Consider the following 17,846-nt stretch of genomic DNA (forward strand, 5'->3'; position numbering starts at 1 on the left):
AGGGGAAAGTCTCACCGGTCAGGTCTCTGGCACTGAACGTGGTTCTGAGGCTTCGAAAGGAGGGGGTGAAATGTGTTGAGCTGTATCGATACGGTTGTCTTTGTTAGTGGAAGGGAAAGGAAGGTTCTGTGGACGAGAAAGAGATTCCTTGATGGTATGCGGTCACGACAGATATTCGTGAGACTAGATTGCAAGTGGGACAGTACCGTTTGCATAAGCTATGAAAGAGACACACAACTCTCACTGTGACACGGGGATGTTCTTCGGGACACTCAAAGGGTTTCGGTGTCGCTGCCACAACCCACATCTGACATGAACACGCCCCTCATCGTGACACTGACACACTGACAGGCTCGGCACCACAGCAGAATCTCACCACTCAACGATACAAACACAGTGTCAGGCCCTGCACTGTAACTCGAATACAGTCTTCCCCGTATGCATAACACCCTCCCTCTCCAAAACCACACCCCGACTCCATCACCCTACTCCTACACGATTCTCAGTCACTGTCACACAGACTGCATTACAACACTCCCGTCTCCGTCACCCATCCCTCGTCTACAAGCAACACCTTCTCAGTGACCCGCATCCACTCCTGCACAACACACACAAAGTGCTGGTGGAACACAGCAGGCCAGGCAGCGTCGGTAAGGAGAAGCACTGTCGACGTTTCGGGGCGATGTCCTTATTCAGGACTAACTGAAAGGAAAGATAGGAAGAGATTTGAAAGTAGTGCTGGGGGGGGGGGGGAGTGGGGGAAATGCGAAATGATAGGAGAAGACCAGAGGGGGTGGGATGTAGCTAAGAGCTGGAAAGGTGATTGGCGAAAGTGATACAGAGCTGGAGAAGGGAAAGAATCATGGGACGGGAGGCCAAGGGAGAAAGAAAGAGGGAGGGGAGAACGAGAGGGAGATGGAGAACAGGCAAAGAGTGATGGCCAGAGAGAGAGAAAAGCACAAACAACCAAATATGTCAAGGGTGGGGTAAGAAGGGGAGGAGAGGCATTAACGGAAGTTAGAGTAGTCAATGTTTATGCCTCCAGGTTGGAGGTCACCCAGCCGGTATATAAGATTTTGTTCCTCCAACCAGAGTTTGGTTTCATTTTCACAGTAGAGGAGGCCATAGATAGACATATCAGAATGGGAATGGGACGTAGAATTGAAATGCTTGTCCACTGAGAGATCCTGCTTTCTCTGCCGGACCGAGCGTAGGTGTTCAGCGAAACGGTCTCCCAGTCTGCGCCGTGTCTCACCAACATTTCCAGCATTGGCAGCTTTCCTCGCGTTTGGTCCATGGGTAAACCCTCGGTCGTTCTAAGTTAGAGAGACGTTCGGCACAGATCGATGTTGTCTGTGTTATGGACACCAGTATATGGGAACGAAGAGGGAGCCGTTTCTGCAAACCTGTGTATGTGCAGGTGTGGCCAGAAATTAAAAAAAAACTTTCAGTTTAACATTAGGGTTGGAATGAGTGTTACGAATGTGCCACAACTCTGAGGGGCCGAAGGGTAGAAAGTCGCCCCCTCCTTTTTGAGAATCGTAAGCTCGCTATTAATTCGGGTCTGGGACCCAGGAAATGAGAGAGAATCCACAATGTGTCCTGGCCTCAGCGAAACAAAAACCCCTATTGTCTCTTGGAGACGGAATTGTGTATTGAGTACTGTACTATTCATTGAAGCCCTCAGGGGACGACCAGAGGGGGCTGGTTGAGGGATTGCAACATCCCAACCTGATTGACATCTGAGACCCCGTGAGTAAGGATAAAAGAGGGTCTGGGGAACAACCCCTTTAGACGCACCAGGAGAAACGCTAGAAATCCCGTGACAGCGTTTAATAGCGACAGCCGGTGGGGGGCTCGTGTGCGTCCTTTTCGCTTGCCTGGGAATTGGCGGGCTCGCCACGGAAGAACGGCTTAGCTAAAGGAGTGAACGGCCACACCAACGAGACTCCGACGGATAGAAATCATAAAAGGAAAGCCGGCAAGTTTCTCAAAATCTCTCTCTCTCTCCAACCATTGCCACACAGCAGTCCCCAAAAGGCTGCAGCCTGTTCAACTGAGTGAATTTTATATTTCCATCGGACAATACATTTATCACCTAGACAACGATAGAGCTTATTTCTTATTGATTATTATTATACCCGCACTTTTAGATTTAGTATTGACGACGTATATTATCTGTATGTTTGCATTGATATTATTTTTGTGTGTTTTTACTAATAAATACTGTTAAAAATCGTATCATCAGACTTCAACGGACTTCTCTATCTTTGCTGGTAAGTGACCCAGTTACGGGGTTCGTAACATGAGAACTTCAGATATGTGTATCACTAGATTCTCTTCCACTGAAGAGAAGGAACGGTTTCATTTCATTTCAATTAATTTCAATTTAAGTTTCATTGTAATGTCATCACACAGAACTGCCCATGAATACAGCCAGGACCTGCTGTTAATTGCAATACCAACAGTCCCACATGGCACAAAGCACACACAATATGTATAAAATGGAAAAATAGCAAGCATATGTAGGATATCAAGAAAACACATTCAAGCATTATGTAGGCGCGCTCGCGCGCGTACACGCACGCCCACACACGCGCACACGCACACACACACACACACACACACACACACACACGCACGCACGCACACACACACACACACACACACACACACACACACACGCACACACACACACACACACACACACACACACACACAAACACACAGATACGCACACATTTATGCAGCTTGAAGCCCCTGGGCAATTTGAATAAACGGTAATCTGCAATTGTTCACAAAGAGGTTGTCTTCTGCAGAGCGAACACTGGGGGGCAGCACAGACCCCAGCCTGAAGGCCGCGCCTGACCGTCTCCATCTTGAGCAGCTGCTTCATTTACTCTCCCATGAGCAACCCTCTCACTTTACACCCGAACTTTATTGGAACTAATGTACCATCGGTAAGGTTTGCCATTAAAAAGGGAGAGTGGTGAAATAAAATAGAGTTGCAGGGACATGTAAACAAGAACGCCATTGCAGATAGCTGAGTGGTTGTATGGTCAGATGTTGGTAAGGCCACCGACAAAGTCAAGTAGCAAAATGTTGAGCCTGTTGGGACTCAAATTCTGAGCTGCGTGCGTTTCAATGCAGGAAGTATTGTACGACAGACAGATGAGCTCAGGTCTGGGGTCAACGGCTGGAATTATGATATTGTAGACATTAGCGAGACGCCGCTGCAGGGCGGGCAGGAGTGTCAGCTCAACATTCCCGCTTTCGGTTGAATTAGTCGTGGTGAAGCGGTAAGTATTCAAAGTTGAGTAGAGGCTTTCCTAGTCACGAGATTCATTGACAAACTCAGGGAGAGGGGGTTCATGTGCCTCTTTGACAGGGACGTTAATGTGCAGGGAATGCAGGGAGATGGTTGTTGTGCAGTCAGAAGTGATTTAGCTCAATTGGCATATCACAACATTGTGGGCCGAAGGGTCTGTTCAGTTCGGTGATTTACTTTCACTGCTCTGCAAGAGGGGCAAAAATACAGATTTAATCTCATCGAGTGGGCAGATAAGTGGGTGAGGTAGATCAAGGACTTTGACGATAGATTGCGAAACACAGAGAACAACCACTTCACAGACAGCATAGGCAGTGAGCGAGCAACACAGCTGACACTGTGACTCCTACACACCCCTCACCATGACATGGACACAACCCCTACCGGACGCTAAGCGACCCCATACCGTGACACCCACACGCATTCCGCGTGACACTCTGCAGAACAGTGTTGGAACTTGAACTGGATGAACTCGGGATCATTCGGGAAGCTGAGGGGGTGATAGGGAGGGCATATAGAAAGGCATTTACACCCACCGTGTAGGGTACAGGAAACTGGGTGACAGACAGGAAGGGGTTAAACAGACAGAACCAGTGTAGAGACCCCTTGAAGCCAACCCGCTCAATAACGAGATTCGTCGATTTTATGCGGTCGTTACCGTCACCACTATATACGTAGACAAAGGGAGCCGGTGTGCAGGTGTGGACAAAATTAGAAAAAAATACATTCAGTTTAAAATATGGCTAAAGATTTATGGTTGGAGCGTACATAATATGTATAAAATATGAAGATAGAAAGCATATGCAGGATATCAATCAATACATTCACGCATTATGTATACACACAGACAGACAGACAGACAGACAGGCACACACACACAAACACACACACACACACACACACACACACACACACACACACACACACACACACACACACACACACACACACATTTATACAGCTTGAGACCCCCAGGGCATTTTGAATGCCACGGTAATCTACAATTGTTCAGTGCAGAGATCGTCTTCTACCGAGCGAACACTGGGGGCAGCACAGACTCCTGCCTGGAGGCCGCGCCACACCGCCCCCACCTTGCTCAGCTCCATCATTTCCTCTCCCATGAGCAACTCTCTGATTTTGCACCTGAATTGGAAGCGAACTAATATCCCAGCGGTAAGGTTTCCCATTAGAAGGGGACAGTGGTGGTATAAACTAGAGTTGCAGGGACATGTAAACAAGAACGACATTACAGGTAGTTGAGAGGTTGTTGGGACAGATGTTGTTAAGACTTCTGAAAAAGTCAAGAAGCAAAAGGACTCATGTTCTGAGCTGCGCACGGTACATGCAGGAAGTATTGTTTGAAGGACAGATGCGCTTAGGTCCGGGGTCAACGCCTCTAAGCCTAACACGACAGATATTAGTGAGACTAGATTGCTATTGGGAAAGTACCGTTTGCATAAGCTATGAACGAGACACACATGTCACTGTGACATGGAGATGTTCTTCAAGGGGACACTGAAAGTGTTTCCGTGTCACAAACACAACCCACATCTAACATGAACACGCCCCTCATCGTGACACTGACACACTGACAGGCTCTGCACCACAGCAGGATTTCACCACTCAACTATACAAACACAGAGTCAGGCTGTGTCAGGACTCGAACACAGTCCTCCATAACTATACAGTTATATAGAGTCCTCCATAACAGTCCTCATGCATAACACCCTCCCTCTCCAGAACCACACCCCCACTCCGTCGCCCTCCTCCTACACGATTCCCAGTCACCGTCACACAGATTGCATTACACCACTCCCGTCTCCATCACCCATCCCTCGCCTACAAGCAACCCCGTTTCGCGACCCACATCCTCTCCTGTACAACACACACAAAGTGCTGGTGGAACACAGCAGCTCAGGCAGCGTCTATAAGGAAAAGGACTGTCAACGTTTCGGGCCGAGATCCTTGGTCAGGACTAACTGAATGGAAAAATAGGAAGAGATTTGAAAGTAGAGGGGGGAGGGGGAAATGCGAAATGATAGGAGAAGACCGGAGGGGCTGTGATGGAGCGAAGAGCTGGAAAGGTGATTGGCGAAAGTGATGCAGAGCTGGAGAAGGGAAAGGATCATGGGACGGGAGGCCTAGGGAGAAAGAAAGAGGGAGGGGAGCACCAGAGCGAGATGGAGAACAGGCAACGAGTGATGGGCAAAGAGAGAGAAAAACAGGAGGCTACCCAGCCGGTATATACCGGCTTCCAAACTGATGGCATGAACATTGACTTCTCTAACCCGCTAATGCCCTTCCGCTTCTTACCCCATCCCTGAGACATTTAGTTTATTCTCTCTCTCTCTGTATTACACATCCCCTCGTTCCACCGGAAATCTATCACCAGGATCTGAGCCTCTCCACAACTATGCATGCACAGGCCGGTCACGTGTTCCACACCACTTGCATCAGTGCCTGCAAACTCACCACCCTTTCCCTGGCCTCCTCTCTCCTCCCCTTCCTTCCTCTAACGGCAGCACACAATCCGCTCACACACACGCACCATCTCCGAGAGACACACAGAATTGAAGACTACTGGAAAGCCGAAAGGCTGGGTATCGGTGAGTGGGGAGAACGGAGGAGGAAGAGGGTTTCGTACTTTTGCTGACTCCGGTAGGGTGTGATGCGACGGTGCGGGAGGTACATGTTTGACCCCGGGAATGTGATGGGATAATATTTAGGGAGCTTCGCTGGTTATCCGACCCAGGAACTGCCTGTTTGGGCGTTGTGGACGGAGCTTGACTCTGTGTGTAACCCCGGAGTGTGTGTTGAAACAATATGGAGGGTGTTGCACTCTGTGTATGATCCCGGGGGTGTGTGATGGATCGCTGCGGAGGGAGCGTTACTCAGTGTATGTTTCCAGGGGTGTGTGATGGGATTGCATGGAGGGATTCTCGCTCTGTCTGTGACTCCTGGCCATGGGTCAGTGGATTTCGGCGTTTAAACAGACTCTATTCAGAGATAGGGAGCAAGAAAATGGTGCCTGACACGTTCTGCTCCAACGGCTGCAAACTGAACACCCTTTCTGTGGCCTCACTCTCCGCCCCTTCCTTCCTCTTTTTACAGCGCACCATTCCTTCTCTATGATTCCTTCTTTTTTCATTTGTAATTTATTTTTTATTGTAGGAAGGTCACTGTACAGAATAATAATGGATTACATTTTCCTCCAATTTGCTTTTGTATCTTACCCCTAAACAAACCTCCCCTCACTCGCCCGCCCCGAACATACAATGACAGCTAATGTATTTACAATACAACACTTCACAAATACAAGTACGGACATTTCACAGCTATACCCCCACACTACTTCAAGACGAAGTCCCACACGCATCTAGAACATCTCAGATGATCCAGAATACACTCATATTACAATTCATCAACCACAATGTGAGGTAAACCATATGCGTATTAAAAGGGAAGCAACTTCCCAAACAATCAAATGCCCTCAGCTAGTAGGTAATTCCTTAAGTCTCCCAAAATATGACAAGAAGGGCCCCCATTTCGAATAGAACTTTCTCACAGACGCCTTCAGAGTGAATTTAATATTTTCTAATTTCAGAATAAAACGTTACGACTTCTAACCAAGCAACAACAGATGAGGGAGTGGCAGATTTCCAGACCAGCAAAATTCTCCTGAGGGCCAAAAGCGATGTAAGTGAAATGATATCCGACAGGTTTGCATTTAAACCCAAAACATCATCTGCCACACGAAATACAGCTTTAAGCGGTCAAGGTCTCAGTGTCACCCCCGAAACCTCACTGATAATTTTAAATACCAGTGCCCAGTAGCCGAGGGCAAGACCAAAATGCATGCACTAAACCAGGCGGAGAGAAGGAACACAGGTCACAGCCAGTGTCTGTCCCGGGATATATGTCAGCAGGCCTGGCTTTACTTAAATGTACCGTGTAAAACTTTAAATTGTATGAGCTCAAGTCTGGCACATGATGATGAGGAATGAACCCTATTGAGTGTTTTTGCCCAATATCCCTCAGCCAGATCCACACCAAGGTCATCCTCCCAGCTAGTCGTAGTTTTGTTTAGATCTTGAACTCCCAAATAAATCAGCTGAGCGTATAGTACAGAGATCAGCCCTTTATCATTAAAACTACGAGTGAGTTTGACCCACAACATAGTAGTTGGTAAATTAAGAAAAAATATGAAATGTTTTTTCCTTGACAGAGAGGAGAATGCGCAGGTATTGAAAAAAAAATGGTTATGCGGAAGGCCATATTTACTGCACAGGTTATCAAAACTATTGAATATATTATCAGTGCACAAATCCTTAATGCGTATAAGGCCGTTCAAACCCCATTGTCTAAAAACTGAATCGAGTACGGAGGGAAGAAATAGATGGTTTGTACGAATGGGACCCAAAACTGAACTGATGTGAACTTATAGTGGCAGCGAAATTGATTAAACATTTTGAGGGTGGAGAGCACGACAGGGTTAGATGTGAATTGACAGGATTTCAATGTAAATGTTCTCTGACTCCTCTCCTAAAACCTTGAAATAATGCAGTTGTCTTAAGTGCAATAGAAAGAGGCTCAACTGCAACTGCAAACATATTCTGTGATTCTTAAGTGGGTGAGTGAGCAGCTCGACTCCCTGGTCCATATATGTACCAATGAAATCGATATGTATGGGAAGGTGGTTCTGCAGAGTGAGGTCAGGTATTTAGCTATTTAATTAAAGGACAGGACCACCACCCGTCCCAGTGTGCCCAGACACAGGAAGACCATACAGCTCAGCACGTGGCTCAAGCTATGGTGCAGATGGGAGGGGTTCAGAATTCATTGTGTTTATTCCAAGGAACGTGGGATGTCAACAGAAGAGATGGAAGACGGTTTACACATAAACTGGAGTGGAACTGATATCCTGGAGGGAAGGTTTGTCAGTACAGTGCATGAGAGATTTTGGGAGAGTTGTAGAACTCGATTTGCAGGGGGGTGGGATTCAGAGTTCGAGAGCAGATAGCGGAGTCGATATGGAGACAGATATTGTTAAGACCTCAGAAAAAGACGGGAATCAAAAAGTTGTGCATCACGCGACGGGTGCCCTGAGCTCCGTATATTTCAATGCAGGAAGCTTCTAAATAGGTAGTTGAGCTCAGGGCATGAACCAATACAGTGAATATGATATTGCAGCCATTATTGAGAATAGGGTGTAGGAGGAGCAAGAAGGACCCTCACGATATTTCGGGACGTGAGACAGCGGAGGATTACAGAAAGAGGGGTGACATTACAGGGCTGAGCAAATGTCACCGCAAAACACAGTCAAAACAGACAAGACAACTTGTCTAAGTGAGGCTTAATGGGTGGAAATATATAAAACATACAGCACAATACAGGCCCTTCGGCACACAAATTTTCACCCAACATGTCCCTACATTGGAAATTACTAGGCTTACACATAGCCCTCTATTTTTCTGAGTTCCATGAACCTATACAAAAGTCTCTTAGATGAGCCTATTGTATAGACAATAGACAGTAGGTGCAGGAGTATGTCCTTCGGTCCTTCTAGCCAGCACCGCCATTCACTGTGCTCATGGCTGATCATACACAATCAATACCCCGTTCCTGCCTTCTCTCCATATCCCTTGACACCGCTATCTATAAGAGATCTATCTAACTCTCTCCCTTGAAATCATCCAGAAACTTGGCCTCAACTGCCTCCTGGGACAGAACATTCCACATATCCACCACTCTCTGGGTGAAAAAGTTTTTGAACATATCTGTTCTAAATGGCCTACCCCTTATTCTTAAACTGTGGCCTCTAGTTCTGGACTCACCCATCAGCGGGAACATGCTTCCTGCCTCCAGCGTGCCCAATCCCTTAATAATCTTATATGTTTCAATCAGATCCCCTCTCATCCCTCTAAATTCCAGTATAAACAAACCCAGTCGCTCCATTCTTTCAACATATGACAGTCCCGCTATTCCAGGAAATAACCTTGTGAACTTACGCTGTACTCCCTCAATGGAAAAAAGGTCCTTCCTCAAATTTGGAGACCAAAATTGCACACAACACTCCAGGTGGGGTCTCACCAGGGCCCTGTACAGCTGCAGAAGGACCTTTTTACTCCTATACTCAATTCTTCTTGTTATAAAAGCCAGCATGCCATTAGCTTTTTTTCACTGTCTGCTATACCTGCATGCTTGCTTTCATTGACTGATGTACAAGATCAGTATATTTCGTTGTAATTCCCCTTTTCCTAATTTGTCTCCATATAGATAGTAATTTGCCTCTCTGTTCTTGCTACCAAAGTGGATGACCTCACATTTATCCACATTAAACTGCATCTGCCAAACATTCACCCACTCACCTAGCCTGATCAAGTCACCCTGAATTCTCATAACATCAATAGACAATAGGTGCAGAAGTAGACCATTCGGCCCTTCGAGCCTGCACCGCCATTTTGAGATCATGGCTGATCATCTACTATCAATACCCGGTTCCTGCCCTGTCCCAATATCCCTTGATTCCCCTATCCATAAGATAACTATCTAGCTCCTTCTTGAAAGCATCCAGACATTTCTCCTGACATTTCACACTACCACCCAGCTTTGTGTCATTGGCAAATTTGATATAGTTACTTTTAATCCGCCTCCATCAACGTTGTTTGCAACCCATTCCACTCACGCACCACTCTCTGCGTATAACATTTACCCCTGGCATCTTCTGTTTACCTAGTCCACAGCACCTTAAACATGTGTGCACTTGTGGCAACCATTTCAGCCCTCGGAAAAAGCCTCTGACTAACCACACGATCAATGCCTCTCATCATCTCATACTCCTCTATCAGGTCACCATTCGTCATCCGTCGCTCCACGGAGAAAAGGCCGAGTTTTCTCAATCTGTTTTCATAAGACATGTCCCCTGTCCAGGCAGCTTCCTATATATTTCCGATAGGGAGGCGACCTGAACTGACCACAGTCCTCCAAGTGGGGTCTGACCAGGTTCCCATGAGGCTGCAACATTACCTCTATGCTCCTAAATTCAGATCCACGATTGATGAAGGCCAATACATCGTATATTTTCTTGACCACAGAGTCAACCTGCGCAGTTGCTTTGAGCTTCCTGTGGACTTGGATCCCAAGATCCCTCTCATCCTCCACACTGACAAGAGTCATACCATTAATACTATATTATTCCATCATATTCGACCTACCAAAATGAAACACCTCACACGTATCTGGGATGAACTCATTCTGCCACTTCTCCATCCAGTTTTGCTTCATATGAATGTTCCGCCGTAACCTCTGACAACCCGCCACACTATCCACAACACACCCAACATTTGTGTCACCAGCAAATTGACCAACCCATCCCTCCACATCCTCATACAGGTAAGTTATATAAATTACAAGAGTAGGCGCCCGAGAACAGATCCGTGAAGGACACCTCTGGTCACCGGCCTCCATGCAGAATATGACCTGTCCACAGCAACTCATTGCCTACTGTTGGCAAGCCAGTTCTGATTCCACAAATCCATGTCCCCTTCGATACCATGCCTCCTTACTTTCTCAATAAGCTTTGCATTGCTTACTTTATCAAAAGCCTTGCTGAAATCCATGAACACGACATTTACTGATCTTACTTCATCAATGGAAATGAGGAAATAATGAATAGGAAATATGTAGCCGTGATCATGGACCAGGCAACACTCTGCTGCATCAGGAGGAGCAAATCTGTAGAGGGATCGCAGATTGTGGCAGGAAATATAAGATTGTGTTAGGAGGTGATTTCAGCTTTCCACCTATTGACTGAGAGCCATACTGCAAAACGAGCAGTGGGATAGAGTTTGTGCAAAATGTTCCAGGAGATACATTAATCGGTATGTAAAGGTCACAACGAGAGGGAGGGAGAGAGGGAGAGAGGGAGAGAGGGAGAGAGGGAGAGAGAGAGAGAGAGAGAACGATAATCGTTCTGTTACTGCGGCATGAGATAAGGCAGGTGTCAGAGTTTTAATCAGGACCACACTGTATTTAGTGATCAGAAAGTCATTAGTTCCAAATATTTATCGGAAACGATAGGATCGGTCCTCAGGTTTAGATTATAAATTGGAACAATTACCTTGGATCAGAAAGGGATCTGGAATATATGGATTTGGAAAAGATCCTTTCTGGCAAAAGTGCTCTTGGTAACTTGGAGCCCAAGCGGTGTTTACTTCGTTATAGCAGGGAACGACCTACACTGTGAATAGTGGGAAGTGTTGAAGGAGAGAGGGATTTTGGTGTACAAGGCTAGGGAATACACAATGTGAATCGAGGGAACCCTCCCGTCCACTTCACTCTTCACTCCATGTCTCCGTACCCAGTTCACTCCCCCATACTCTTCTTCGTATGCGTCACCCCGCACTCTGCTACACCACTCCCCATTTCCGTTGTCCCACACTGAGTGTGTGTGTGTGTGTGTGTGTGTGGTGTGTGTGTGTGTGTGGTGTGTGTGTGTTTGTGTATGTGTGTGTGTGTGTGTGTGTGTGTGTGTGTGTGTGTGTGTGTGTGTGTGTGTGTGTGTTTGTGTGTGTGTGTGTGTTGTGTGTGTGTGTGTGTGTGTGTGTGTGTGTGTGTGTGTGTGTGTGTGTGTGTGTGTGTGTGTGTTTTGTGTGTGTGTGTGTGGTGGCAGTTGCTGACAGTAGTTTGGTGGCTCTGTTTAATGTTCTGTGGCTCAGAAGGGAATGTGAGAGAGAGCAGAGGCGAGCTGTCGGGACAGGGGATTTGTTAATATGGGTAACAAATGGAGGCTTTGTGGAAAGAGCGAGAGTCCTGGATGGTATGTTGCTGGGACCCATGTTCGGAGTTGCGCAGTTTTCATAGAAACTTAGAGAACCTACAGCACAATACGGGCTCTTCGGCCGACAAAGTGGTGCCGAACATGTCCCTATTTTAGAAATTACTTGGCTTACCTATTGCCCTTCACTAAGCACAATGTAGCCATCTAAAAGTCTCTTAAAATATTGTATCGTATCCGATTCCACGAAAGTTGCCGGCAGCCATTTCCACTCACCACTCTCCGAGTAAAAATATACCCCTGACATCTCTTCTCTATCTACACCACAGCTAGTTAAACTGTGTCCTCTTGTGGCAACCATTTCAGCGATGGGGGGAAAAATAGGCCTTTGACTATCCATACGAATAATGCCTCTCATCATATTTTCCACCTCAGTCAGGTCACCTCTCATCCTCCTTGTCTCCAAGGAGTTAAGGCCGAGTTCACTCAACCTTTCATCAGAAGGCATGCTCCCCAATCGAGGAAACATCCCTGTAAATCTTCTCTGCACCCTTTCTCTGACTTCCAAATCCTTTCCTTAGTGTGGCGACGAGAAGTGAGCACAGTACTCCAAGTGAGGCCTGGTCAGGGGCATATAGAGCTGTAACATTACCTCTCGGCTCTAATTTGAATTCCACTATTGATGAAGGCAAATACACCGTACGCCTTCTGAACCACAGAGTCAACCTGCGCAGCTGCTTTGAGCGTCCTCCGGACTCGGACCACTAGATCTCACTGATCCTCCACAGTGCCAAGATTCTTACCATTAATACTATATTTTGCCATATTATTGACCGACCAAAATGAAACATTTCACACGTATCTGGGTTGAACTCCTTCTGCTACTTCTCAGAGCAGTTCTGCATCTAATGAATGTTCCGCTGTAACCTCTGACAGCCCTCTACACTACCCACAACAACTCCAATCTTTGTGTCAACATCACACTTACTAACCCATCACTCCAGTTCTTCATCCAGGTCAATTTCAAAAATAAAAAAAAACACGAACAGTAAGGGTCGCAGAACAGATTCCTGAGGCACCACACTGGTCACCGACATACATGCAGAAAATGACCCGTCCACACCCACTCTTTGCCTTCTGTGGACAAACCAGTTCTGGATCCACAAGGCAATGTCGCCTTGTATCCCATGCCTCTTTACTTCCTCAATAAGCCAAGTATGTAGTACCTTATCAAATGCTTTGCTGGAACCAATGTACGCTACATCTACTGCTCTTCCTTGATCAAGGTGTTCAGTCACATTATAAGAATAATCAATCAGTCTCCTACAGCAGAAACTGCCCTTGACAAAGCCATTCTGACTATTCCTAATCATATCATACCGCTCAACAAGTTCATAAATACTGCCTCTCAGGATCTTCTCCATCAACTTACCAACCGGTGATGTAAGACTCACTGGTCAATAATTTCCTGTGCTATCTCTATTCCCTTTCTTGAATAAAGAAATAACATCGGCAACCCTCCAATCCTCCAGAAACTCTCCCGTCCCCACTGATGATTCGAAGATCATCACCAGAGGCTCAGTAATCTCTTCCCACGCCTCTCATAGAAGCCTGGGTTACATCTCATCCGGTCCCAGTGACTTTCCCTCATGCTCAATCTTTTCAGTCTGCTGCAAGTTATCACTACTATCACCAAGAACCTTTTCTATAGTGAATACTGAATCAAAGTATTCATTAAGTACCTGTGCTATTTCCTCTGGTTCCATACACGCTTTCCTACTGTAAAACTTGATGGGTCCAATTCTTTCAATTCTTCCCCTCTTGCACTTGACATATTGTAGAATGTCTTGGGGTATTCCTTAATCCTGCCCTCCAAGGCCTTCACATGGCCCCTTCCGGCTCTCCCAATTTCCTTCTTAAGCACCTTCCTATTAGCCTTATAATCTTCGAGATCTCTAACATTACCAAACTCTATGAACCCCTTTTGTTAGTTTTCTTTTCTTTCTGACAGATATTCGTCTCTCTCCGATCACTTCCGACCGAGACTAGAAGATCTTTGGGAACAAGAGGAACAGGAACCAGGTGCCGATATCGTCTAAATGTCCACGAGTTGCATTCACACGTTGAATCCAGGATAACCGTGAATTAACTTCTGGTCCTTGGCCAGACCAACTGTCTCAAGAATGCTTACCACCCTCGACAAGAATCTCTCTTTCCTCGAAAGCACATTCTGCCAACTGTAGACCAGCAGGATCTGCGAGGTAAAACTCCCTCCTCCCCGCCCCTAACCTTAAGGACAGAGAGAGAGAGAGAGAGGTGGAGAGAGAGAGAGAGAGAGAGAGAGAGAGAGAGAGAGAGAGAGAGAGAGAGAGAGAGAGAGAGAGAGAGAGAGAGAGAGAGAAGGAGATACATACATGCAGACAGACAAACAGAGAGTTAGAGAGCGAAAATGTCTGACCAGGGATTTTGTGATGGGACGGTGTGGAGGGATTTTCACTCTGTGTCTGACCCCCGGTCGTGTTTGTTCGGAAGTTCCATGGGTTATTGTTCTGTATCTCTCTGTCTCCCCCCCCTCCTCCAACTCTCATTCTTTCTGCTCTCTGTCCACAGCCAAATGTCAGTCTTTACCTCCCCCTCCCTCTCTCTCTCTCTTTCTGCGCTGACTATTTTCTCTTTTGCTCTACCGCCTATATTTGACATTATCTCTCTACCCCCTCTCACATACTGTACATTCCCTACGCCCATCTCCGTATCGAGATACACTCCATTTGCTAAACGCTCCCCATCTACGTAGACCCCGCTCCCTCCTTCCTCCCTCTGTGTGACAGGCAATTGTGGTGAATATAAGGGAGAGATGACGTCTAGTATTACACCTCGCCCTTCCACTGGATATCTATCACCAGGATCTGAGCTTCTCCACAGCTCTGTATGCACAGGCCGGTCATGTGGTTCCGCACCATTTGCTTCAGTATCTGCAATCTTAACACCATCTCCCTGGCCTCTTCTCTCCTCCCCTTCCTTGCTCTTCTCGCAGCACATTATCCGGTCACACACACACACACACACACACACACACACACACACACACACACACACACACACACACACACACACACACACACACACACACACACACACACACACACACACACACACACACACATACCACATTGGAGAGGCACACTGAATTAGACACTCGAAACGCCAAAAGGCTGGGTATTGGTGAGTAGGGATAACGGAGGAAGGAGAAAGTTGCGCAAGTTTTTTCTGACTCCATTAGAGTGTGCTGCGATGGTGCCGGAGCAACTTTACATCGGTGACCCCATGTCTGCGTGGACACCACTTCCTGTAGGGCCCAGTATATCACCACCTAGTTTTTCCCATTCCGGCCTCAAGTCCCCACACACCGCCCCCCACACACATACACAACCACACACTTCGGATACGTGTGTGTGTGTGTGTGTGTGTGTGTGTGTGTGTGTGTGTGTGTGTGTGTGTGTGTGTGTGTGTGTGTGTGTGTGTGTGTGTTGGTAGTTGCTGATAGCCTTTTGGTGTCTCTGTTTAATGTTCTGTGGCTCAGAAGGGAATGTGAGGGAGAGCAGAGGCAAGCTGTCGTGACAGGGGATTCGTAAATATGGGTAACAGACGGAGGCTCTGTGTAGAGAACGAGAGTCCTGGATGGTATGTTGCTCGGGACCCATGTTCTGAGTTGCGCAGTTTTCATAGAAACATAGAGACCTACAGCACAGTACAGGCTCTTTGGCCAACAAAGCTGTGCCGAACATATCCCTATTTTAGAAATTACTTGGCTTACCTATTGCCCTTCACCAAGCTCCATGTACCCATCTGAAAGTCTCTTAAAAGACCCTATCGTATCCGATTCCACCACCGTTGCCGGCAGCCATTTCCACGCACTCTCCACTCTCTGAGTAAAAATATACCCCCTGACATCTCTTCTGTTCCTACACCACAGCTACTTAAACTGTGTCCTCTTGTGGCAACCATTTCAGCCCTGGGGAAAAAAAAAACCTTTGGACTATCCATACGATTAATACCTCTCATCATATTTTCCACCTCTGTCAGGTGATCTCTCATCCTCCTTGGATCCAAGGAGAAAAACTCAACGTATAATCATAAGGCATGCTCCCCGCTCGAGGAAGCATCCCTGTAAATCTTCTCTGCACCCTTTTTATGGCTTCCAAATCCTTTCCGTAGTGTGGAGATGGGAAGTGAGTACAGAACTCCAAGTGTGGTCTGGTCAGGGGCATATATAGCTGTAACATTACCTCTCGGCTCTAAATTGAATTCCACGATTGATGAAGGCAAATACACCGTACGCCTTCACAACCACAGAGTCAACATGCGCAGCTGATTTGAGCGTTCTATGGACTCGGACCCCAAGATCTCACTGATCCTCCACAGTGCCAACATTCTTACCATTAATACTATATTTTGCCATATCATTGACCTTACAAAATAGACCACTTTTCAAGTATCTGGTTTGAACTCTTTCTACTTCTTCTCACACCAGTTCTTCCTCCAATCAATGTCCCGCTGTAACGTGTGATAGCCCTCTACACAATCCACAGATCCTCCAACCTTTGTGTCATCATCACAGTTACTAAAGCATCCCTCCAACATCCTCATCCGGGGCAATTAAAAATAAACAAAAAGAAAACACGAACAATAAGGGTCCCAGAACAGATCCCTGAGGCACCTCACTGGTCACCGACATACATGCAGAAAATGACCCGTCCACACCTACTCTTTGCCTTCTGTGGGCAAACCAGTTCTGGATCCACAAGGCAATGTCGCCTTGCATCCCATGCCTCTTTACTTCCTCAATACGCCATACATGGTGTACCTTATCAAATGCCTTGCTGAAATCAATGTACACTACATCTACCGCTCTTCCTTCATCAACGTGTTCACTCACATCCTCAGCTAAATCAATCAGTCTCGTACGGCACAACCTGTCCTTGACAAAGCCATGTTGACTATTCCTAATCATATCATACCTCTCAAAAACGTTCGTAAATACTGCCCTCTCAGTATCTTCTCCATCAACTTACCAACCGGTGATGTAAGACTCACTGGTCTATAATTTCCTGGGCTATTTCTAATCCCTTTCTTGAATAACATCCGGAAACAACATCCGCAACCCTCCAATTCGAAGATCATCGCCAGAGGCTCAGTAATATCCTAGCTCGCCTCTCATGGTAGCCTGAGTTACATCTCATCCGGTCTCAGTGACTTTTACACATGCTCAATCTTTTCAGTCTGCTGCAAGTTATCACCACTATAACCAAGATCCTATTCCATAGTGAATACTGAAGCAAAGTATTCATTAAGTACCTCTGCTATTTCCTCTGGTTCCATACACACGTCCACACTGTCACACTTGATGGTCCAATTTTTGTACGTCTACCCCCTCTTGCTCTTCACACACTTGTAGAATGTCTTGGGATCTTCCTTAATCCTGCCCGTCAACACCTTCACACGGCCCCTTCCGGCTCTCCGAATTCCTTCTTAAGCTCCTTCCTATTAGCCTTATAATCTTCGAGATCTCTAACATTACCAAATTCTATGAACCCCTTTTGTAAGCTTTTCTTTTCTTTCTGACAGATATTCGTCTCTCTCCGCTCACTTCCGACCGAGACTAGAAGACCTTTGGGAACAAGTGGAACAGTAACCGGTACCGATATCGTCTAAATGTCCGTGAGTTGCATTCCAACATGAATC

General features: G+C 46.5%; 1 long non-coding RNA gene across 1 annotated transcript; it reads left to right on the plus strand.

The window, feature by feature from the left end:
* The first annotated feature begins 5,838 nt into the window (after positions 1 to 5,838).
* Positions 5,839 to 17,840, plus strand: LOC140720493 (uncharacterized). Its single transcript, XR_012097197.1, has 4 exons — positions 5,839 to 5,934; positions 6,933 to 7,024; positions 14,116 to 14,365; positions 17,730 to 17,840. It is a non-coding gene; the product is annotated as an uncharacterized lncRNA (long non-coding RNA).
* Positions 17,841 to 17,846: the final 6 nt, after the last annotated feature.

Source organism: Hemitrygon akajei, unplaced genomic scaffold, assembly GCF_048418815.1.
Source record: "Hemitrygon akajei unplaced genomic scaffold, sHemAka1.3 Scf000043, whole genome shotgun sequence".
Taxonomy (NCBI): Eukaryota; Metazoa; Chordata; class Chondrichthyes; order Myliobatiformes; family Dasyatidae; genus Hemitrygon; species Hemitrygon akajei.